The sequence below is a fragment of the Silurus aristotelis genome, assembly GCF_946808225.1.
Source record: "Silurus aristotelis genome assembly, chromosome: 6".
Classification (NCBI taxonomy): Eukaryota; Metazoa; Chordata; class Actinopteri; order Siluriformes; family Siluridae; genus Silurus; species Silurus aristotelis.
Genome location: NC_139579.1, coordinates 25395190 through 25417132, shown reverse-complemented (window position 1 = coordinate 25417132; position 21943 = coordinate 25395190). Strand labels below are relative to the sequence as shown.

Here is a 21943-nt window from a genome sequence, read left to right as displayed (position 1 = left end):
ACAAAGGATGCATTTCTCCTCATATCCAATATAGCTCCAGAGGACAGTGCAGTATATTTCTGTGCTGCTAGTAAGCACAGCCACACATCTTCCCTTTCTGATAAACAAAAAGCTTTAAACCAAACACCTGCAAATAAGATCTGTTACATATTAGGGTGCAATAGATGAAGTCTACAGTAGAGGTCCCTGATAAAACTGGTAACATGATGAAGAGATGCTTATTTCAGGTATAAACACCCACATGCCCCACCCTGGTAAGACTTCACATGAAATTAAACTAAATCATACTGACTCACAGTGTTCTGTTTATTCTGGCAATTACATTGTGTTATTTAATTATATATTGTTACAGTCGTTACAGTTTGTTTACAATATTGTAGAGTTAAAGGCCTGAATTTATTGTATTAATTCATTGCATGGTATATCACATTGGCACAGATTTTTTTTTAAGTGTATGATATTTTTAGACACTATCTCCATCTTATTCACTAAAATTGTTCCAGCACATGTCAATCATTTGTTCTAAAAATAGTCAATGCAATTTGTATTTCTGTGCAGTCAGAACCACAGTGTTGCATACACACTAAAATATGATTGAAATTGCTAAAATTGCCTCCTGTCATGTGACATCTTTCTGCATCACATCGTCATGAACTTGCACCTGCGGTGAGAACCTGAGGATATACAATAAGAAGGCAGGTGGAGTCAATGATATTTTAGCATTTAAGGTAACATGCATTAAGCTACAAAAAGGACTCTAGCCTGAAAAAAGTAGAATATTTGACAAGATAACTAAAACTATTATCTCATGTATATTTCTTATAAGTCTTAAAGGTAAGCATTATTATAAAAATGACTTAATTATATTAGTTTTTTTAAACTTCTAACACATGCACACCATGTTTCTATATAGCTGCAGTGATCTCGTCTCTCAACATCCAGCAAACTCCTCAAAATCTACTGATTACACCAGAGCAGATTGAAGCAAAGATAAAATGCTGGCATGGGGATGCCAACTATTTTTACATGTACTGGTATCAACAAAAGACTGTCATTGACTCTATTGAGCTCATTGGAGTCCTCATTAATGAAAGATTCACTCCCGAAAATAAGTTTAATGTACGATTCAACACTTCAGGACACGCAGCAAAGGATGCATTTCTCCTCATAGCCAGAATAACTCCAGAGGACAGTGCAGTATATTTCTGTGCTGCTAGTAAGCACAGCCACACATCTTCCCTTTCTGTTTAACAAAAAGCTTCACACCAAACACCTGCAAATAAGATCTGTTATGCAATAGGATGCAATAGATGAAGTCTACAATAGAGGCCATCGATTAAACTGGTAGCATGATGAAGAGGTGGAGCTCATTTCAGGTATAAACACACATGCTCTGCCCTGGACACAGTATTCTTTTTATGCTGTCAATGACATTGTGTAATTGAATTTTATAGTGTTTGGTCCTTATAGTTTGTTTACTATATTGTATAGTTATTGGCCTAAATACAATACAATACAATATTAATTAATTGCATGGTTCATCATTTTGGCACTTGTAGGAGAGTGATGTAGAACAATTCTTGGGTATCTATTTGGGTAAGCCATATAAACCTTCTATTATTTAATTTCAGACAGTTTTTTCAACAAAAAAAAAAAATAATTGTCAATGCAAAAATATTTTGTATTGCAATTTATGGTTTTTGTTTGACTCACTTGTCTATTTCTTAACAATAAAGCATTAAAGATGTGAATCACCCTGACAACCTGATTAATTATTGTAGCTAATATTTAAACAACATTCTAGTTATTCTGATAGGGGGCAGTAAAAAGAAATTAAACTGTATTAACAGTGCTGATTGCACACAGTTTACAAAGCCAAAGCCTGGAGAACACTTCACAAGATGGGTAAAATCTTCTTCTTTAATATAATTCTTATCAGTATTAAAGGTAAGCAAGTTTACTGAATTTTCTCGGTATACTCTTTACTTTTTTTTTTTTTTTTTTACTTTTTTTTAACTTTGTAAGCACAATCACTTTTCTATCTTTTATATAGCTGCACTGATCTCTTCTCTCAACGTCCAGCAAACACCTCAACATCTAATCACACCAGAGCAGAGGCAAGCAAAACTAAACTGCCATCATGGTGATGGCAGCTATCCCTACATGTACTGGTATCAACAAAAGACAGTTACAGACTCCATTGTGCTCATTGGAATGATCCGATATGAAACATTCACTCCTGAGGATAAGTTTAAAGCACGATTCAACACTTCAGGACATGCCACAAAGGATGCATTTCTTCTTATATCCAATATAGCTCCAGAGGACAGTGCAGTATATTTCTGTGCTGCTAGTAAGCACAGCTACACATCCTCCCTTTCTGTTTAACAAAAAGCTTTACACCAAACACCTGCATAAAAGATCTGTTCTCTGATTAGTAGATCAGTCAATTTATTGTACTGTTATTCAGAAATAACATTTATGCTGTCAGTGCTACAATAACAGATTCATAGTGTTAATAGATCATCTATTATATTGCTTATAAAACAGTTTATCGTCAAGATATATTCTTTGGCATGTAATCATTTAATACACCTTCTGTTATTTGGTCCCCATAATAGCATAAGTCTTGAGCCTAGATTTTACCAGATCTATGGTAACATCTAGATAATTGTCAGGACAGTTATCACGCAGAGGAAGCAAAAGTAACTCAATCAAGCTTTATTACTAATCAGCACACAGGGGTGCCTCCTGACACCCCAAACCCACCTTCGCCAGGGGGCCAGAGCACTCTGTCCAGGACTGAAGGAGAAGGCCTGGAAGAGGGAAGACTTGGACCCTTCCGCATCGCCAAGGAACAGGGGAACATCAGGAAGGACCAGAGGCAGAGTGTTGCCCTCTGCAAAGAGCTGAGGCAGAGCGACACCCTCTGCGGAGGTCTGGAGCGCAGCGACGCCCTTTGCGGAGGTCTGGAGCGAAGCGGCATGCTTGCCGGAACTCTGGAGCAGAGAGACGCCCTTGTTGCTCCCAGTAACTGCTTCCGGTGAAGACACACCCCCAGCGGGAGCGGCTGAGAGAGCAGCGGGCAGAGCAACAAAATGTCTTTAAATGTCTGAGGCGGAACTCTGGAGCAAAGCGGTGCCCTCGGCGGAACTCTGGAGCGGAGTGACGCCCTCGGCGGAAATCTGGAGCGGAGCGGCATGCTTGCCGGAACTCTGAAGCAGAGAGACGCCCTTGTTGCTCCCAGTAACTGCTTCCGGTGAAGACACACCCCCAGCGGGAGCGGCTGAGAGAGCAGCGGGCAGAGCAACAACATCTGTGGAGCGACACCCTCTGTGGAGGTCTGGAGCAGAGCGACGCCCCTTTTGCGTCGATCAGAAGCAGAGCAATGCCCTCAGCGGAGAACAGTGGCTGAGCGACATCCTCTGCAAAAAAGACATCCCTCTGCGGAGGCCTGGAGCGGAGCGATGCCCTTTGCGGAGATCAGGAGCAGAGCGACGCCCTCGGTGGAGAACAGTAGCTAAGCAATACCCTATGCACCCTATGTTCGGGAGTGGAAGAGGTCCATAAGGAGGCAGTAGTGAATCATATAACATTATACAACACATGACTGTATCCAGATTCCTCTTAATCACAGTCATCAGATCAGTTTAAGTTTAAATATGTCACCACACATTATGATGTTTCGAGCTTCAGTAACATATTTAGTATCGTGGTTTTTAGGTGAGTACAAGTTTAGATTTGTTTTTATAAATTAAGTACTAATAACTGCTTCTAATCGTTTCCTCCATCTAATATTTCTCTAAAAAGCTACCTGTGTTTATCTGTTTCACAGGTCCCAGCTGATATATTCCTGACACCTAGTGAATCGTTAAATATCTGTTGCAGCCACAATGACCAAAAATATGATCAAATAAACTGGTATCAGCAGACTAACCAGCAAAGACGTAATCTCATTGCGTTTCTGGATTTCAAGAATCCCAAAATGGATAAGAAAGGATTGAATATTTCAGGTGATGCAGAGAGAGAAGGTTACCTCACAGCTCATTCTGTCACATCAGACTACAGCGCTTTGTATTTTTGTGCGGTGAGAACCACAGTGTTGCATACACACAAAACCGTGCACTGAAATTGCCTTCTGTCATGTGACATCATCCTGCATCACATCATGATGAACTTGCACCTGCGCTGAGAACCTGAGCATATACAATAAGAAGGCAGGTGGAGTCACTGATATTTAAGAATTTAAGGTAACATGCATTAAGTTACAAAAAGGACTTCAGCCTGGAAAGCCTGGCTAAAACCTCACAAGATGACTAAAACTATTATCTCATGTATATTTATTATCAGTCTTAAAGGTAAGAATTGTTATAAAAATTACTCAATTAGTTTTGTTCAAATTTCTAACACATGCACACATCTTTTCTATATTGCTGCAGTGATCTCAACCCTCAATATCCAGCAAACTCCTCAACATCTACTGATTACACGAGAGCAGATTCAAGCAAAGATAAAATGCTGGCATGGTGATACCAGCTATTATTATATGTACTGGTATCAACAAAAGACAGTCACTGACCCCATTGAGCTAATTGGATTACTTAGTTATGAACGATTCACTCCTGAGGAGAATTTTAAAGCTCGATTCAACACATCAGGAGGCTCCACAAAGGATGCATTTCTTCTCATATCCAATATAGCTCCAGAGGACAGTGCAGTATATTTCTGTGCTGCTAGTAAGCACAGCCACACATCTTCCCTTTCTGATAAACAAAAAGCTTTACACCAAACACCTGCAAATAAGATCTGTTACATATTAGGGTGCAATAGATGAAGTCTACAGTAGAGGTCACTGATAAAACTGGTAGCATGATGAAGAGATGGAGCTTATTTCAGGTAAAAACACCCACATGCCCTACCCTGGTAAGACTTCACATGAAATTAAACTAAATCATACTGACTCACAGTGTTCTGTTTATTCTGTCAATTACATTGTGTTATTTATTAATATGGTGTTTAGTTGTTACAGTTTGTTTACAATATTGTAGTGTTAATAGTCTGAATTTATTGTATTAATTAATTGCATGGTCTATCACATTGGCACAGATTTTTTTTTTAAGTGTATGATATTTTTAGACACCATATCCATCTCATTTATTAACAATGTTTCAGCACATAATGTCAATAATTTTTTCCAAAAAAAAGTCAATGCAATTTGTATTTCTGTGCAGTCAGAACCACAGTGTTGCATACACACTAAAATATGCACCAAAAAAATGCCTCCTGTCATGTGACATCTTTCTGCATCACATCGTCATGAACTTGCACCTGTGCTGAGAAGCAAAAGATATACAATCACAAGGCAGGTGGAGCCACTCATATTTTAGCATTTAAGGTAACATGCATAAAGCTACGAAAAGGACTCCAGCCTGGAAAGCCTGGAGAATATTTGACAAGATGACTAAAACTATTATCTCATGTATATTTATTATAAGTCTTAAAGGTAAGAATTATTATAAAAATTACTTAATTATATATATTTAAAAAAAACTTCTAACAAATGCACACCACTTTTCTATATAGCTGCAGTGATCTCGTCCCTCAACATCCAGCAAACTCCACAAAATCTATTGATTACACCAGAGCAGCTTGAAGCAAAGATAAAATGCTGGCATGGGGATGGCAACTATTTTTACATGTACTGGTATCAACAAAAGACAGTTACAGACTCCATTGTGCTCATTGGAATGATCCAATATGAAAAATTCACTCCTGAGGACAAGTTTAAAGCACGATTCAACATTTCAGGACATGCCACAAAGGATGCATTTCTCCTTATATCCAATATAGCTCCAGAGGACAGTGCAGTATATTTCTGTGCTGCTAGTAAGCACAGCTACACATCCTCCCTTTCTGTTTAACAAAAAAGCTCTACACCAAACACCTGCATATTAGATCTGTTTTCTGATTAGTTGATCAGTCAATTTACTGTACTGTTATTTAGAAATTACGTTTATGCTGCCAGTGCTACAATAACAGATTTATAGTGTTAATAGACCATCTGTTATATTGCTTATCAAACAGTTTATCATCAAGGTATATTCTATGGCATGTAATCATTTAATACACCTTCTGTTTCTTTGGTCCCCATAATAGCATAAGTCTTGTGCCTAGATTTCACCAGATCTATGAAAACATCTAGATAATACTAGCTGATGTCCTGTTTTAAACAATGTATTAAGATAATAAATGTATACTTTGGTACAAGATGAACCGTTTTGAAATTGAAATAAAATACTGTATTTTGTGATTATTGTTCTGTAAACTCCAAACTCTGGCAATATTTAACATATAAGTTTAACAGGATCACTGAGTATTCCTTATAAATCACTTAAATGTACTTACTGTATATGCAAGCTGATGTATCAGCAATATTTATATATAATAACAAAAGCATTTTCGTGGTGTGCACAGTGCCATCCAGCCAGTGGTGTATCTGTAGAAGAGGTCCATAAGGAGGCAGTAGTGAATCATATAACATTATACAACACATGACTGTATCCAGATTCCTCTCCGTCACAGTCATCAGATCAGTTTAGGTTTAAATATGTCACCACACATTATGATGCTTCAAGCTTCAGTAACATATTAAGAACCCTGGTTCTCACTGCACAAAAATACAAAGCGCTGTAGTCTGATGTGACAGAATGAGCTGTGAGATAACCTTCTCTCTCTGCATCACCTGAAATATTGAATCCTTTCTTATCCATTTGGGGATTCATGAAATACAGAAACCCAATGCGCTCAAGTCTTTGCTGGGCAATCTGCTGATACGAGTATATTTTATCATATCTTTGGTCATTGTGGCTGCATGTGATATTTAATGATTCCCTTGGTGTCAGAAATAGATCAGCTGGGACCTGTAAAACAAATAAACACAAGCAGCTTCCCAGAGAAATATTAGATGAAGGAAACAATTTGAAGCAGTTATTAGTACTTAATTTATATATTTTTTTAAATCTAAACTTATACTCACATAAAAAAAACCACAGTGTTGCATACACACAAAACCGTGCACTAAAATTGCCTTCTGTCATGTGACATCATCCTGCATCACATCATGATGAACTTGCACCTGCGCTGAGAACCTGAGCATATACAATAAGAAGACAGGTGGAGTCACTGATATTTTAGAATTTAAGGTAACATGCATTAAGTTACAAAAAGGACTCCAGCCTGGAAAGCCTGGCTAAAACCTCACAAGATGACTAAAATTATTATCTCATGTATATTTATTATCAGCCTTAAAGGTAAGAATTGTTTAAAAAATATATACTTAATTAGTTTTGTTCAAACTTCTAACACATGCACACATCTTCTATATAGCTGCAGTGATCTTAACCCTCAACATCCAGCAAACTCCTCAATATCTACTGATTACACCAGAGCAGATTCAAGCAAAGATAAAATGCTGGCATGGTGATACCAGCTATTATTATATGTACTGGTATCAACAAAAGACAGTCATTGACTCAATTAAGCTCATTGGAGTCCTCATTAATGACAAATTCACTTCTGAGGAGAAGTTTAATGCACGATTCAACACTTCAGGAGGCTCCACAAAGGATGCATTTCTTCTCATATCCAGTTTAACTCCTGAGGACAGTGCAGTATATTTCTGTGCTGCTAGTAAGCACAGCTATACATCTTCCCTTTCTGTTGAACAAAAATCTTCATGCCAAACACCTGCAAATAAAGTACTTTATATAGTAGGATGCAATATATATAGTAAGCAGTAGAGGTCACTGATAAAACTTTTAGCATGTTGAATAGCAGAGATCGTTTAAGGTGCAACACCCACATGCCCTACCCATGTAAGAATTCACTTGAAATTCAATTAAATCATACTCACAATATTATGTTTATGCTGCCAATGACATTGTGTAATTTAAATTTATACTGCTAAGTCTTGTTTGTTAGTTTACAATATTTTAGAGTTATTGTCTTAAATATTTTAATTGATCGCGGGATCCATCACCTTGGCACTTCTTGGGTATCTACATGGGCAAGCCATATAAAAAAATTTTTATTGTTCTTTGCAGACAGATGTGACAGAAGTATACAACATTTTTAGACACAATCTTCATGTCATTTAAAAAAATAATGTTCCAGCACAATGTCAAGAATAAAAAAATTAAAAATAAAGTAAATGCAATTGTATTTGTATTGTTTTTTTTATTCATTTGTCAATTTCTTAACAATATAGGTTACAAGAATCAACTTGACCAAATTAATAATTTAAGCTTACATTCAAACCACATTCTAGTTATTCCAAAAGATGGAAGTAAAGAGAAATAAAACTGTATAAACAGTCATAATTGTCAGTGTTATGCAAATTATTTTTACTGCTTAAATAGAAGATACACAAATTTGTGTGGTTCTGCCAAGCAGACAAAAACATGAACATGAATAGGACGTGGCTTTGCATGGCTAAACGACAAACAGCTGTAATCACTTACAGTGTACTCACTTTTGTTGTCAGTTATTTAAACAATAATGGCTGTATGTTATGTAGTTTTCAGAGGACAGTAAATCTACACTGCTATACAAGCTGCAAATTGATTATTTTAAAATATATCCAAGTTTCCTTTTTATAGTATTGTCCCTTGACAAGATATAATAAAATGGGTGCTGAAATGTGAGGGGTGTATTTACTTTTGTGAGATACCATACATAACTAAACACATCGTGCATATTACTATTACACATATGATTTATTTGTTAATTTATTTATTACATATATAATAAAAAAAATTAACTCAACTCACTATAATAAAATAATTTTATTGTTTGAGCTTCATTTAAATTGCAACTGAAACAGTGTGGAAAATTTGCATAGGCAGAAGTGGTAATTTTTCAAAATATGTACAAAAAAAAGGAAATTAAATACATACATATGGCCTAATACAAAATGATTCAAAGCCCCTGTTTCTAGGTATTCCAATAGGGGGCAGTAAATAGAAATGAAACTGTATAAACAGTGTTGATTGTCATTTTTCCGCACACAGTTTACAGAGTGAAAGATCTGTTTCTGGAGAACACTTGGCAAGATGGCAAAAACTGTCTTTAAAATAATTCTTATCAGTCTTAAAGGTAAGCAAGTTTACCAAAATTACTCAATCTAAGCTTTATTTTAACTACTAATAAATGCAAAAATACGTTTCTACCTTTTATATAGCTGCATTGATCTCTTCCCTCAACATCCAGCAAACACCTCAACAGCTACTGATCACACCAAAACAGAGGGAAGCAAAACTAAACTGCCATCATGGTGATGCCAGCTATGCCTACATGTACTGGTATCAACGAAAGACAGTCACTGACTCTTTTGAGTTCATTGGAGCACTGGTTTATGAAAGATTCACTCCTGAGGATAAATTTAATGCACGCTTCAGCACTTCAGGAGACTCCACAAAGGATGCATTTCTCCTCATATCCAATATAACTCCTGAGGACAGTGCAGTATATTTCTGTGCTGCTAGTAAGCACAGCTACACATCTTCCCTTTCTGTTGAACAAAAAGCTTTACACCAAACACCTGCAAATAGGATCTGTTTTATGATTAGCATAAGCTGTAATATGATGTAATAGAAAGTAACATTTTAGGTCACTGATAAAATTTACAGGATGTTCAGGTTGTGAAAATCATTTCAAGTCAAGAAGCTTTTTTTTTGTAATTCCATCCATATATAGCTGACACAGTACACAGTGAAATTATATAATGAGCTACAAACAACAGAGCTACATCATACATCATAGCGCTACGTAACAAAATATAGAGCTAAGGACTAAAGTAAGTGCAAGACAAAAAAACACAAACAGACAATACAAGACAGTGCAGGACAGATACACAAAATAGCCCTGATTAGTATACCTACTGTATATGTTACAGAGTAAAATGTGTCAAAAAGAAAACTTTAAACAAAAAAGTTTCTAGTAAACATATAGAGAAATTTCAGGTGCAAAATGAACAAAATCTACACTTGTTTGAATTTCCATGTAATTCAATCATTCTCAATCAACGTCACTTTACATGTATGCATTTTTTTGTTTATTATTTTAATTGAATGAATCATTCTCGTTCACTTCCATGTACTGACTCAAATATCATTCACTAAGTCTCAAAAAGACCGGTACTGATTCTAAATGAACTGGTAATTAAGTCATTCTTTTATTATGGATGTGGGTTTTACTTGCTCAGCCAGAGAATGCCAGAATATGCATGTAATAAAAACTTTACACAAGAAACAGAAAACTGATTATTTTACATGTGAGTCAGGCTTTTCTCCCCCTGACTCAGCAGTTAAAGAAATATGAAAAACTGTTGAGGTGAAAATAGCTAATAAACATCATTTTACAACTCTTCGTACATTTTAGTAAATTAACTAGATAAATGTGCTGATATGCATGTGCTGCATTCAGTTCTTCACCTTTCCAGCAAAAAATATATGGGAAAGAACATTGCATTTGAAAAGATTTAAGTAACTAAGATTAATCAAAATTACTAACCATTAGCTAACACTTGAGCAATGCTCTGGTTCGTTCAATAGAGGGCAGTAAAGAAAAATTCAACCGTATAAAATTGGTTGATTGTCCGTTTTATGCACAGTATTTACAGAGCCTGGAGAACACATGGAAAGATGGCTAAAATTATTGCCACTTGTATAATTCTTATCACTCTTACAGGTTAGCATTCCAAAATATACTCAAGATAATAAACTGGTTTTAACTATTTATAATAATTACATTTTATACATCACTTCTCTTTATAGCAACAGTGATATCTCTTCTCAACATCCATCAATCACCTCAACATCTACTTATCACACCAGAGCAGAGGAAAGTGAAGCTACACTGCCGGCATGGGGATACCAGCTATCCCTACATGTACTGGTATCAGCAAAAGATGGTTAGTGATGCCATTGAGCTTATTGGAATGCTTCATTATGAAAGATTCACCACAGAGGAGAAGTTTAAAGCAAGATTCAACTCTTCAGGACACTCTAAAGAGGATGCATTTCTGCTCATATTCAATATAACTTCTGAGGACAGTGCAGTATATTTCTGTGCTGCTAGTAAGCACAGCCACACACCTGCCCTTTCTGTTTAACAAAAAGCTTCCCATCAAACACCTGCAAATAAGAGCTGGTTAAAACAATCTGTAATTACACAGTATAGAAAGTGTACAATTAATTTGATAGTTTTTACCATGAAGTTAACTGTGTTGTCTAACATAGTTACATTCTATGTACAGTACAATATTTAATTATTGCACTGTCACTCTTGAATGCATAGTTGCATGATTTTTGATCATCACATACGTTTTTGAAAAAAACGTATGTACTTTGCATAGTTTATTGAAAATATATATTTTAAAAAGTTTGACTAAAGAATGCTTAACGTCATTCAGTGCCGATTTTCAAGCACCTAATGAGGGCTGAAAATAATAATTCAGTCATTTTTAATAATGACTTCATATGGCATTTCAAACATGTCATTTGACTCACATGACTTTTGCATTTCAAACTACAAAGCCAACTGGATGTAAACTGACTTTATTAGCTAATGCTTAAACAGTATTCTTGTTATGCCGATAGGGGGCAATAAAGTAAAATGAAGCTATATAAACAGTGTTGTCAGTTTTATGAACACTATTTAAAGAGTGAAGAGACATTTGACAAGATGGCAAAAATTGTCTTGAGTATAATTTCTATCTGTTTTGAAGGTAAGCACAATTACAAATAATTATTATAATAGCTTTAATGTAACAACCTCTAACAAATACATGCAACATTTTTCAAACTTTTTCTAACTATATAGTTGCATTGATCTCATCCCTCAACATTCAACAATCACCACCACATGTACTTATCACACCAGAGCGGAGGGAAGCAAAACTAAACTGCCATCATGGTGATGGCAACTATTTTTTCATGTACTGGTATCAACAAAAGACAGCCAGTGACTCAATGGAGCTCATTGGAACAATCCAGTATGAAAGCTTTAAACCTGAGGATAAGTTTAAAGCACGATTCAACACTTCAGGACATGCAACAAAGGATGTGTTTCTGTTTATATCCCATCTAACTCCTGAGGACAATGCAGTATATTTCTGTGCTTCTAGGAAGCACAGCCACACATCTTCCCTTTCTGTTGAACAAAAAGTTCACACCAAACACCTGCAAATAAGATCTATTCTATTCTGTAAGAAGGTGTAAGACAAGAGGAAATGTACAGTAGAGGTCACTGATAAAACTGGTAGCAAGTTGAAGGTGTGAAGATAATTTTAGGTGTAACACCCAAATGATCTACACTTGTAAGAATTCACATGAAATTCAAATAATTTACAAGACAGTTTATATTGTTGTGATTAGGATATTAGATTTAATATGCCATTATTAAAACTGTGTTTTTATACCATTTAGTTGTATAGTTTGGTTTCTCTATAGTTATTAGGTTATTGTAAATGGCCTGTATTTATTGTATTTGTTGACTTTGCATTGTGTTCCATTGTGTTACTACTCTTAGTTACTTTTTCATATTAAGTGTGGATGAACTATATTTTATTGCTAATAATAAAGCCTAGTTTAACTTTACTAGTTCTGTTAACTAGCACTCAAACTATGCTCTAGTTTTTCCAATAGAGGGCAGCAAAGAGAAATGTAATTGTATAAACTGAGATATTCTTCTTCTTTTGGCTTCTTATATTAGGGGTTGCCACATCGGATCCTTCTCCATACCCCCCTGTCGCCTATCTCTGCCTCTTTTAAACCAACCACCTGCAAGTCTTCCCTCGCCCCATCCAAAAACCTCCTCCTTGGCCTTTTTTTATTCTCCTTCCTGGCGGCTCCATCCTCAGCATTCTCTTACCGATATACCCTGTGTCCCTCCTCTGCACATGTTCAAACCACCTCAATCGTGCCTTTTTCACCTTGTCTCCAAAACGTCCTACATGTGCGGTCCCTCTAATTAACTCGTTTTTAATCCTGTCCATCCTCGTTACTCCCAATGAAAATCTCAGCATCTTCAGCTCTGCTACCTCCAACTCCACCTTCTGTTTTTTTTAGTCAACGCCACTGTCTCTAAACCATACAACATCGCAGGTCTCACCACAGTGCTATAAACTTTTCCTTTCACACGTGCACATACCCTTTTATCACAAATCATTGCTGCCACTCTTCTTCACCCACTCCACCCTGCCTGCACTCTTTTCTTCACTTCTATAACACACTCTTCATTACTTTGCACTGTTGACCCCAGGTACCTAATCTCCTCCACCTTCACTACCTCTTTTTCCTGCAACCACAATTTTATAAACTGAGATACTAGTCAGTATTATTTACAGAGATCACAAAACAATGAATTATCAATGAATTAGTTAGAATTAGTTCTGTGATACTTCAAGAAATCTTGCTAACAGGCGAGGTTTGTGTATTTTTATAAGCAATGATACATTTTCACTTTAAGGATCATATAACTTACTTTTATACTACACTACGTTTCTTTTCAGTCTCTGGTCAGAGTAAAGATGTTCTTCAGACTCTATTCAATCTACTGAAAAATCTAGAGTGTACCGCTGTGCTCCACTTTACCAAGCTATAACCGTGTACTTTGATACAAAATTAACAGCTCCATGGCTGAGATTAAATATCTTGGGAATATTGTCCTGTAAACCCCCCACCCCCCACCCCCCCTAAGGAGCCAATATTTAATTTAAGTGGGAATAGAAGGTCTAAAAGAATTGCTGAGTATTCCCAGACTCTCTCAAGAAGACATTGCAGTTTTTTTCTGTGCAGCATATCTACACAGTGCTTCTCATTTGCTGTGAGATCAGTGTGAAAACTCCTCCTTACATTCCACCTAAAAAAATGCTTTTCCTCAATATGAAGTGGAGGAAATGTTTGGGTAGGTCAATGCACAGACTCAGTTCACTGAACCGAAGCTGAATTGCATATCCTGATTTTATAACTACATTTTAAACATTATTTTCATAAACAAAAATTCATTTGAGACAAGATGATGCTTCTGCTGACCTTTCATGTTGTGTTGCTCTGGTTCACAGGTAATTTTTTTTTGTGTACACCTATATGCAGTAATGCACATAGTCTATTCAAACTCTTGCAGAAAGGTTCATATCACATTTAGAACATAAAACAATGATATAATGTATAATAATATTTATATATGTACATGTATGCAATTGATTTTTTCCAGATCCCTCTTTAAGCGGCGAAATCATTCAGACTTCTGATGTGATCAAGACTCCAGGAATGAATGTCAGCCTCAGTTGCACACATACTTACAATAACTTTTTTTACCTTTTCTGGTATCAACGAACAAAACAAGACACATCACTAAAACTTACTGGATATCTCTACACAACAACCTTCAATAAGGAGACAGACTACGAGAAACGTTTTCATATTTATGGAAATGCAAAAAGTAATGGGATCCTGCAGATCTCCAACCTTAATTCAGATGATGATGCAGTATATTTCTGTGCTGTTAAAGAAAGCACAGTGTCACAGCTATCTGCTGCTTACTTCAAAAACTCACTGTATCATTATGTTAAATGCTATCTGCACATCTCCAGCTGCAACTGCTAGAGAAAGCAGCAATAGTTGAGTTTACTTTAGTGTTCCCAGAAAGTATTACACTTGTTTAATATTGTGTATCTGACATTTCTGCCATATTTGTTAAAGCATTGTTTATGTTTTCTATTTTGCCTATTATAATAAAGTATTGTTATGCTGGATAAACTAGTATCTCTTATCTTGCCTAATATGGGCTTGTGTCTTGCTGATTCTACACTTGTCATGCCATTTGTGCCCCACTGTTAATATGGTGACCAATACATATTACAGAAAGTGTAAAACAAATGTCTTTGCAACCTTTGCTTGTCCTATTCTTTTATAACTGCTAAAATGTATTATTATTAGTTCATATGTGAATCCAACACATCTTCAACAAGAAGTTTACATCAGCTAACGTTTCTGAGAGAATAATCCTGAGTCTTTATTTTTTATTTCATAATTTGTGCTTCTTTCTTTAAGAGAAACATAGTAGAAATAAGTCATTGCTGTCTTATTTGTCAATCTTACAAAAGTGAGTAGACCCCTCACATTTCATTTATAGGTACCCAGTACGGTCTGGAGACATACTTGGCCACTCAATCACCTTCACCTTCCTCAGAAAAGCAGTTATCATCTTGTGTTTGTGGTCATTTTCCTGTTGGAAAACTGCCATACAGCACAGTTTCTGAAGAGAGGGAAACCTGTTCTGCTCCAAAATGTCACAGTGCATGTTGAAATCAATGTGAACCACAGCTCCCCAGTACCACCAGCATTAATGCACTGTTTACTTTATTCAAAGTAATTCGATTTTAGAGTTATGGGTAATTGTCACTCCAAACATAGAACCAGTTCCCAGTCTTTACATTTGCTTCTTCTTCTGTTTAACCTCATACTAGCTTTTTGTTCTGCTAAATCTTGTGTTTTTGTTGAGAAAGAAAAGAGGTGCTCAGAAGATCAGACTTTTTACAACTAATTAATGCTAAAACAAAAACACTTTACTCAACTGAACTCACTGATAAATATACAAACATGTCACACACATGCCCAACATTTCCTGCTTTAAGAAGTCTCGCTGCAAACCAAAAACATACAAATATTCTTCTGATTAAACACACACAGGTGTAAACACTCGTTACTTGTTACCTGTTAGCTTTTTGCCAATCCTCTTCCAATCATTATTGGTGCTAAACTATACTGCTTCTGTTAAACCTGTACAATTAAGCCATCTAGTTTGTTTGTACGTTTTTTGTTTTGTTTTTATGTATAATTATTTAGCTTAATTTGCAGTTTTCCTGATAATAATAAAAGAAGCAATGTGCTTTAAAATAAATACCTGATTAATAAAACCTGGAGGTTTTTCTATATTTATCTTCAGAAATAACCTAAAAAATTTTTTACAACTGTCCTGGAGTTACAACATTATTGTTTTTTACAAATGACAATAAAATAAATATGCTATTAAGTTAATGACCATCTAAACTGAAATGCAGGTTGTTTGTCAGGCATACATTGAAGGTGTAAAAGTGGACACATTTCAACCGTAATTAAGCTGACATCTGTATGTAAATACATTTTCCTTTCATGATGAGACAACAGGGGGTGATATAACTATAGGTCTGAATCATGAGGCTTTTTTAAGAAAAAAAAGTTTTTCTTCTTGTGCTTCATACAGATTTTCCCACTCTGTCTCAATCTGAGCAGCCATAAGATGTTTGCTTTGCTTTATGGATTCTTCATTCTCTTCGGTCTCTTATTGAGTATGGCATCAAGACGTTTAAAATATGTAATATTTTACTTATCGCATAAAACTGTTGCATTTATTTTTGTTAAATTTTTTTTCTACAGGTCTGTCAAATTGTGTGCAGTTCAAGCAGCCATCAGACCTGATAGCAAACCCCACAGACGATGTAAAAATCTCTTGTAAACATGACGGCAACAATTTATATGTTATGTTATGGTATCAGCGAAGGAAAGAGAGCACAACTCTGGCTCTGATCAGTTATAACTACGACAAAGGAACACCTTCCTACGAGACTGGATACCCAGATACACGGTTTAAACATAACAGGATTGACACTGTAACTGGAGATTTGACCATTTCTAATCTTAACCTCTCAGATTCTGCTGTGTATTATTGTGCTGCCAGAGAGCACAGTGCTCCTGTTTCATCACCTGCCTGACTTAAAACCCAAGCATACAGGAAATTCAGACAACAGCACTGCAGCTCAGTAATACTCATTACATGGATTGTTCAAATAGGTGTAAAGGTAAACTGAACCAGAGACACATAATAAGGTTTCTAAGTCAAGATCAACATGACTGGATACTATATATGCACTACTGTTTATTTTACTAAAAGGTACTGTATGTAACTCTAAATAACCTACTAGATATTGAATTACATTTAGGTGTGATAGTACATATATGTAGTTAATCTTCATGTGTTCTTTTTTTAGGTTATTTTATGGGTGTGTTGATCACTCAGTGGCCTGAATACATCTCAAGTTTTAAGAACACCTCAGTGGACATGCACTGTTACCAGAATGACACTGACTATGACTACACTTACTGGTACATATAGATATACTGAAGGGAAAGAGCTAGTACTTATAGCTACATACTTAGCTATTTACTTTTGTGCTACTGGATTTCACAGTATATAAATGCTGTAATGTTTGGCACAAAAACACACAGGAAGTGTCAAAACAGGACAGGGCAAACTCGAAGTCAGAACAGGCGTAGGTCAATTACAGGTAATCACAAAACACAGGACAGAATCTCCAAACAAACGAAGCGAGCATCAGCTAAGCGACCTCCTGATTCCTGATTCCAAATTGATTTTATAGATCACCTCCTGCTGATGTCATCTACAGGAGATGGGCAAAATACCATGTGTTGTAGCAGCATGGATTTAATTAGCAGTTTGAAATGACTAGATTTTTTTAGGAGAGACAAATTGAGCAACTATATAAAAAAGAGATATATATATATATATATATATATATATATATATATATATATATATATATATATATATATATATATATATATATTCATCTTCTTTTTCTTTCGGCTTCTCCCATTAGGGGTCACCACAGCAGATCATACGTATGCATACCCCCTGCTGTCTACATCTGCCTCTTTTAACCCAACTACCTTCATGTCTTCCTTCACCACATCCATAAACCTCCTCCTTGGTCTTCCTCTTTTCGTCCTTTCTGGTGGCTCCATCTTCAGCATTCTTCTGCCGATATACCCCATGTCCCTCGTCTGAACATGTCCAAACTATCTCAATCTTGCCTCCCTCACCTTGTCTCCAAAACGTCCTACATGCACTGTCCCTCTTATAAACTCGTTTCTAATCCTGTCCATCCTCATCAATCCCAACAAAAACCTGTGTGTGTGTGTGTGTGTGTGTGTGTGTGTGTGTGTGTGTGTGTGTGTGTGTGTGTGTGTGTGTGTGTGTGTGTGTGTCACCTACAGTGTTTTATTTTAATGAAATAAATGCCATTAGTTGTATCTACTGTACATAGTAGGTTTATTTAATTCAGTATATATATATATATTTCTCTATATATATATATATATATAGAGAGAGAAAGAGGCAGATTTTAATGCTTACACGGATGTGCTCCAAATGTATTTTAGAGTTGGTTGATATCACTCAATATAATGCAAAAAGACAGAAGTGAAAACGTTTTTCACGTTAAGAACCAGTAGGGGGTAATATAACTCTAGATGTTTTGTTGAGGTTAAAAGTGTCTCAGTTGGGAAACAACTAGTGTTTCTCCATCATATACTGTAGTTCATTTGCAACCACTGCTTCATCAGAAAGATGTTGGTTTGGGCTTACTGGCTCTGCGTTCTTCTCAGTCTTTTATCCTGTATGATATCCATTTCACTTTAATCAGTATCTGTAGTCTTCTTACTGTAGCTTTTGTGGGGTTTTTTAACCTACATGTTACATGTATTTCTTTCCTACAGGTCAGTCAGACTGTGCCCAGATTGAGCAACCATCAGATCTGATTGCAAATCTCATGGACAGAATAAAAATCTCATGTAAACATGGTGACAGCAGTTTAGATGTCATGTTATGGTATCAGCAAATAGGAGAAAGCACATCTATGCCCTTAATTGGCTATAGTTATGCTACACTTCCACCAAATAATGAGGATGGATACCCAGCTACACGGTTCATACAGACCAGGATTAATTCTGTAACGGGAGATCTGACCATCTCTAACCTCAACTTGTCAGATTCTGCTGTATATTACTGTGCTGCAAAAAGACACAGTGCTTTTGTTTCACCACCTGCCTGACTTAAAACCCAATCACACAGGAAACACTTGCGATAGCCCTGTTTATCAGTAATACACATCACGTGGTTTGCTCAAATTGGTGTAAGGGTAAACTTACTCAGAGACAAGCAGCAGCTTTCTGAAGCAAGTCAAGATAAAGATGACTGGAACTCGCTTATATGTACTTTTGTTAATTTTACTGAAAGGTATGCAACTCAAAACGATTTGACGAATATTATATGAAATGCAAATGTTAAATTACAGGTCACCTAATTCTATATGCTTTCTGTGTCTTTTTTAGACTCCTGTACGGGTGTGTTGATCACTCAGTGGCCTAAATATATCTCCAGTTTTACAAACACTTCAGTGGACATGCACTGTTACCAGAATGACACTGACTATGACTACACTTACTGGTATAGACAAACTGGGAGAGAGCTAGTGCTTATGCTCAGATTTGTAGCTGGCATTTCCACTCCAGAAAAGGGTTTCGAAAATGGATTTAAAGTCTGGGGAACAAAGAAGAAATGGTCCCTGACAGTGGATGTTAAAGAGGGCAGTGATGCAGTTTACTTGTGTGCTGCTAGATTCCACAGTGTATAAATGTTGGTAATCTGTGGCACCAAAACATACTGGAATTTTGCCAGCTAATGCAGCTGACTCAACCCCATAAGTGTAATTTTACTGAATTCTATGCAGAAAAGAAAATGTTATCAAATAATCTTATTGTAATAAAGTTGTAATAACTTTAGTAGGTAAATTACAATTTGCTTTAAATAAAAGTCACATGTTAACAAACATATGCCAAATTTACCACTTCATTCAGATACCTCTACACCTACACAACAGCTCAAAACTTTAATTCATGCAGATGCGAATCAAGAGCTTCAGTTCATGCTGAAATAAAATGTCAAAATAATGTGTTGCTTGTATCAGACAGGCTAGTTTGAGAGATTTTTTTTATACTAAATTAAAGTAGAAGTTGGCCTAAAGGGACACAGTAGGTATATCTAATAATGTAATGCTCTGTTGTTTATTATCTCAGTCAGAGTAATAGAACAGTTTTCAATTGCCACATAATACTGTAAAAAGAAACTTCATATATTTGCAACTCATCCATCCTTCTCAGCATTATTTAAAACACAACCTCTCCTATGTGTTTGGCCAAGAGGGGGAGATGTCCACAGTAGAATATATTGCAGTGCGCATCCCAAAATGGCATATGAATCTGTTCTTCAATTATTATCTCATTCAAGCTGTTCATCAGGAGAATGTATACATCTGTTTGTATGTTGTGCATGCTCTGGCTTTTATTTATAGGTAGGAATCTAAAATACCACATTTAAAATTGATTAATTTATATTTTGTTTTATATGCTTTTTTTCTAAATTGACACATTTTCTGTATTTTTCTTGTGCAGGGAGAACAAACTGTGCTAACATTCAACAGAGTTCTTCACTCATAGTGAATGAAAATCAGCATGTAGCAATTTACTGTAGCCATGAAGACACTAATCTAGATATTATGCTGTGGTATCAGAGAAAGATTGACAATAAAATGGCATTGATTGGATATAGCTATAACATGAATGAGCCTAACAACGAGAATGATTTTAAAGAGCGGTTCAAGCAGAACAGAAAGAGCACAAAGGAAGGAAACCTAACCATCTCAAATGTACTTCAGTCAGACTCTGTTGTTTATTATTGTGCTGCACGTGAACACAGTGCTGCGGTTTTATAGTATCTCCTTACTAAAACCCCCAAACACACAAGAACACAAATAGTGCCTCTGCTTCAAACTGGAATTTTATACTTCAGGTTTGTTATAAAGTGATATTTTTATTACAACAGTGGTTTTATTCCATACAATTCCACGGTATTGAATAAATTATGAATAAGTTTGGGATAATAGATGTAGCGACTACTGCTCAGTCTGAACATTCACTACCAATCCAATGACACCACCCTGTCTCAATTCTCAGCCCCCACTTTTATATTTCTTCACGAGAGAGAGTCAGATTCAGCCTATTTTATTTTCAGAAGGATGTATTGCATATATCATGTCAGAATCTATCATTGTTTTTTCCAGTATAAATCTCTCATGCACTATATATTATTATGCTACAAATGTTACTGTATACTGTAAATCTAATTAGCAATTATAATTATTCTTATAATTGTACATTTAATAATTGTACAATGATGTAACATTGACCTTAATGCTCTGATATCTCCAAAAAATAGGCAGCACAAATCTAACCTTGCTCAGATATGGCTAAAGTGCTGGGAATGTTAGGAGCATGGCTTTATTGAGCAGTTTTGAAAAAAAAGACCCAGGATGTATTATCTAGAGAACTGTCCATCTTGTGTGTCCACCCAGAGTGTATATTAGTACATACATTTCCAATCGCTTATTAAAATACTCACAGGTAATGTAGGTAATGTTACAGTTTAAGTCTGTTATCTGTCAGTTGGATTATGGTTAGCCACAACCAGGTGTTCTGTATTTATACTAGTAACAATATTCATTAAAAATTAATTTATATTCTTTGGCTTTTAGTTTTGTGTGACTCCAACTTCCAGAATTTTATGCAATAGCAAAAAAATGGCTTTCAGACCCCATTTCTCAAGATTCCAACATACAAGAAACCTTGTCACATGTTTAGGTCACTCGTTTATAAGATCCTGATCATCCGACTCAACCAGGCTTAAAAAATATTTGTCTTTGTAATTAAACAATAATATTAAAAGAAACTGTACATGGGATATTCTTCTCAAACCTGGGTAATATAGAACAATGCTCATAAATGAAAACCAACACCATACATTTTTTTAATAAAAAATACTTTTATCATTTAGCATTTAATAATTTAATAGCATTTAATTTGGCACAAAGTGCCATGATTGTGTTTTTTCAATGTTTTGTAAACGTAAGTTGTAAACACACCCCTCCCACTTATAACTCTATAAATGCTGTGTGAATGTGCTGTGCCTCATAAAGATGTTCAGGCTG

General features: G+C 35.8%; 1 long non-coding RNA gene across 1 annotated transcript; it reads left to right on the top strand.

Annotated features, from left to right (window-relative positions):
- Nucleotides 1-1426: 1426 nt before the first annotated feature.
- LOC310727481 lies at nucleotides 1427-2350 on the top strand. The gene is made up of 3 exons (XR_014534026.1): nucleotides 1427-1596; nucleotides 1867-1947; nucleotides 2054-2350. It is a non-coding gene; the product is annotated as an uncharacterized lncRNA (long non-coding RNA).
- Nucleotides 2351-21943: the final 19593 nt, after the last annotated feature.